This window comes from Cyprinus carpio, chromosome A7 (genome assembly GCF_018340385.1).
Source record: "Cyprinus carpio isolate SPL01 chromosome A7, ASM1834038v1, whole genome shotgun sequence".
Lineage (NCBI taxonomy): Eukaryota > Metazoa > Chordata > Actinopteri > Cypriniformes > Cyprinidae > Cyprinus > Cyprinus carpio.
The window spans coordinates 5206666-5211248 of NC_056578.1; positions in this window are offsets into that span (position 1 = coordinate 5206666).

Consider the following 4583-nt stretch of genomic DNA (forward strand, 5'->3'; position numbering starts at 1 on the left):
GGAACAACTGCCAGAAAAGACTGACAGATAGGGTCTGTCAAGGGAAGACAGGCTTATCAAATAGGAAAACTTACCGTGGGAGAATACACATTGGATTACCAACAGAGAATCAAGCCACATAGACACCTAGCCCAGTACAGGGGCTGTCCAGGACTCCAGGCATGTTATCACCAGTACTGGGCCTGGTGTCAGACTGATCCGCCAAGTCTGACTGCCAGGGATGCTGGAGGATACTCGACCAGGATGCGCCAACCGGGGAACTCAACTGTGAGAAGAAAGGCTCTGGCATCCCCATCTGATGAGGAATGGTGCAGCAAGCGTGACACTAGTTCTTCCCACCAATTACCTGTTACCAAACACATGGGAAGAAACAAGCTCTAAGCGAAGGTTGTAAAATCTTGCAAAGGTGTCGCTCAGCCCAAGCTCGACAGAGGTGCCCTGTGCCAACACCCAGGAGGAGGCAACATTCTGAGTGGAGTGAGCTCTCACCCCCAGGGGGCACAGCTTGCCTTGGGATTGGTACGCCAAGGCGATGGCATCCACTATCGAGTGGGCCAAGCTCTGTTTGGAGATAGGAGCAGTGCTGTCCTCGCCAACTCCTGAAGAGCAGTGTCCCACATCTCTGGGTTGCCCGTGTCAGGGCCGCTTCATCTTCCTTGAAGACTTTAGCGGCTCCATGTGACACAGGGGGCACCGTCCAGCCTTGATTATGTCTCAGCATGGGCCGGAGCAGGTGTGGAGAACACAGGAGGACACCCACGGTGACAAGTGGGCTGAGACACAGCCCTCAATGGAACGCTGGCAGCTAGAGGATCACGTAGGGGGAAGATGTGCTGTATGGCCTCAGTCTGCTGATGCACTGCTGAGAACTGCTGGGCCAATCCTCGACAGTGTCACCGAACAGACAAGCCTGGGAGATGGGAGCATCAAGAAAGCGCACTTTGTCAGCGTACAGTATCTCATCTTGACCAGGTTGAGCCAGAGATGGCGCTCCTGGACCACCACAGTGAACATCACATTCCCGAGGGACCACGTCATGACTTCCATTGCCAGGAGGGTGAAGTCAGTCGCCGTGCACAGCTCCTGCATCAACCTCAGGTCGGTGGTACCCTTGTGCATTTGTTTTAGGGCCTTGGTCTGGTGAACTTGCATGATAGCCATGACATGCAGGGCAGAGTCGGCTTGGCCCACAGCACTACAAGCTTTAGTCAAGTCAAGTCACCTTTATTTATATAGCGCTTTATACAAAACAGATTGTGTCAAAGCAATTGAACAACATTAATTAGGAAAACAGTGTGTCAATAATGCAAAATGAAAGTTAAAGCAGTTCATCATTGAATTCAGTGATGTCATCATTCAGCACAGTTCAGTTTAAATAGTATATGTGCAATCATTTGCAATTAAGTCAACGATATCACTGTAAATGAAGTGTCCCCAACTAAGCAAGCCAGAGCCGACAGCGGCAAGGAACCAAAACTCCATCGGTGACAGAATGGAGAAAAAACCTTGGGAGAAACCAGTTTCAGTCAGGGGGCCAGTTCTCCTCTGGCCAGACGAAACCAGCAGTTCAATTCCAGGCTGCAGCAAAGTCAGATTGTGCAGAAGAATCATCTGTTTCCTGTGGTCTTGTCCCGGTGTTTGTCTGAGACAAGGTCTTTACAGGGGATCTGGGGCTCATCTAGTTGTCCTGGTCTTCACTGTCTTTCAGGGCTGTAGAGGTCCTTTCTAGGTGCTGATCCACCATCTGGGCTGGATACGTACTGGATCCGGGTGACTGCAGTGACCATCTGATCTGGATACAGACTGGATCTGGTGGCTACGGTGACCTCGGAATAAGAGAGAAACAGACTAATAATAGCATAGATGCCATTCTTCTAACGATGTAGCAAGTACATCGGGTGTTATGGGAAGTGTTCCCATTTTACCTAATTAAGGCAGCCTAAAAATCCTTTAACGGATTTGGATATTAGAAGCATATTAATGTGTTATGTGTAAGCCAGGTTAAAGAGATAGGTCTTTAATCTAGATTTAAACTGCAAGAGTATGTTTGCCTCCCGAACAATGATAGGTAGGTTATTCCAGAGATTAGGCGCTAAATAGGAAAAGGATCTGCCGCCCGCAGTTGATTTTGATATTCTAGGTATTATCAAATTGCCAGAGTTTTGAGAACACAGCGGACGTGGAGGATTATAATGTAACAAGAGCTCATTCAAATACTGAGGTGCTAAACCATTCAGGGCTTTAATAAGTAATAAGCAAGATTTTAAAATCTATATGATGTTTGATAGGGAGCCAGTGCAGTGTTAACAGAACCGGGCTAATATGGTCATACTTCCTGGTTCTAGTAAGAACTCTAGCTGCTGCATTTTGGACTAGCTGGAGTTTGTTTATTAAGCATGCAGAACAACCACCCAATAAAGCATTACAATAATCTAACCTTGAGGTCATAAACGCATGGATTAACATTTCTGCATTTGGTCTTTGAGAGCATAGGCTGTAATTTAGATATACTTTTGAGATGGAAAAATGAAGTTTTACAAATGCTAGAAATGTGACTTTCTAAGGAAAGATTGCTATCAAATAGCACACCTAGGTTCCTAACTGATGACGAAGAATTGATAGAGCAGCCATCAAGTCTTAGACAGCATTCTAGGTTATTACATGCAGAGTTTTTAGGTCCTATAATTAAGATCTCTGTTTTTTTTTTTCAGAATTTAGAAGTAAGAAATTACTCGTCATCCAGTTTTTTATATCGACTATGCATTCCGTTAGTTTTTCAAATTGGTATGTTTTGCCAGGCCGTGAAGATATATAGAGCTCATCAGCATAACAGTGAAAGCGAACACCGTGTTTCCTGATGATATCTCCCAAGGATAACATGTAAAGCGTGAAGAGTAATGGCCCTAGTACTGAGCCTTGAGGTACGCCATACTGCACTTGTGATCAATATGATACCTCTCCATTTACTGCTAGGAATTGATGGCGGTCATATAGGTACGATTTAAACCATGCTAATGCACTTCCATTAATGCCAACAAGGTTTTCTTAGCAGCAAGAGCTGCCAACAGCCTACAGGCTTTGGACAGGAGATGCAAATGATTCCTCCAAGTAGTGGTGTTTTGTGGGCACAGGTGCAAACAACCACTCTCTCCACCTGGGGAATGTCAACGCAACCCCGCCCAGCCATCGAGGGTAATGAGGACTAAATATTTAGTACCGTAAAATCCCCTTAAAATACAAAATATTTATTAAAAATTGTTACTGTAATTGTCATTATAGGCCGACACATTTATTTACTTTAGGTTTTGTTTTGTATTATTTATAAATTGGATATGTTTAGGTTTAAGGTTTAAGAGATGTTAAATTTATATATAAAATAGTAAAAGTGAAATTAGCCTACTGAAATACCTTTATGATATAAAAGATTATCTAAGTTTCTTTGGCTGTGAATAATGTTTATGTTTTAGATCTTGTCACTATGTCCATATTGTTGCCTATATGTTTCATTTTCAAATGTTAAAGAAAACAAAAATAGTTTTGTTCCTATAATATAATATATAACTACGTACAAACATTGAGACCAGTCTGAATGTAGAAAAACAAATGCTTGTGCAAAGATCAGAACATCAAATAGAGTTTGTTTCCTTGTAGACACAGTAAGTGTTTCCTGTAACACAGAGATAGTTTGATGTCACTCGTCCAGTCGCATTTTTCAGCTTCCAAATATAGAAAGAAAACATTCAAAGTTGTTACACAACAAATATTACTCACAGTTACAGTCAGAAAATCATTATAAACCCCATTGTTTATTAGTTAGAATAATAATGCTGCTAAATGCTGCTTAGGAAGCCTCAATTTTATTTTATCTGAAGGTATTGACAACTTTGTAAAACAAATATTCATCCTTGATTGGGTTTTTGCACATGTAGGGACATTTCTGTAGAGAAGAAGAAACTAAGCCCAACCACAGGTATTAAGTTCTGTTGAACTAAAAACATCCGACATTATCATGATGATACCAGATGAATGCATGCTTATGCCAAGTGAAGATGACAACTATATTTACCCTCATAGTTTTAAAGAAAATAACAGCAGAGGTTGGATGAACAATTTTCATGCATCTCTTCTCTACACAACAACAATTCCAAGTGAACATGATTGTCAAGTTCCGAATTACAGATCTCAAAACAGAAAAAAAAGTGAAGGCATATTCAGCATTACCATTTCCAGCCTTCAAGCTGATTTTCTATTTCATTTTTTTAGGCTAATTCTATCTTACATGACAATCTACAACATTGAGATAATTAAAAACTCTACTGGAATGAGGAAGGAAACAAGTGACAATCATTTTCAGTCACTGATTTAGAAACAACTTAGAGTTTTGTGCTCTAAAATAAAAAGAAAAGTCACGTTTTAATAATGTTTAGGTTGCTTCTGTGGTTAAAAGTACAAAAACCTTATAAAAGCCTAAGGATATGATTTATGCAACTGTTGCTGTTCAAACTCTATTGCTGATATTCTCTTAATAAACAGTGTCAGTGATCAAACGTTTGTGATTGAAAATGATCACAACATTTTAACTT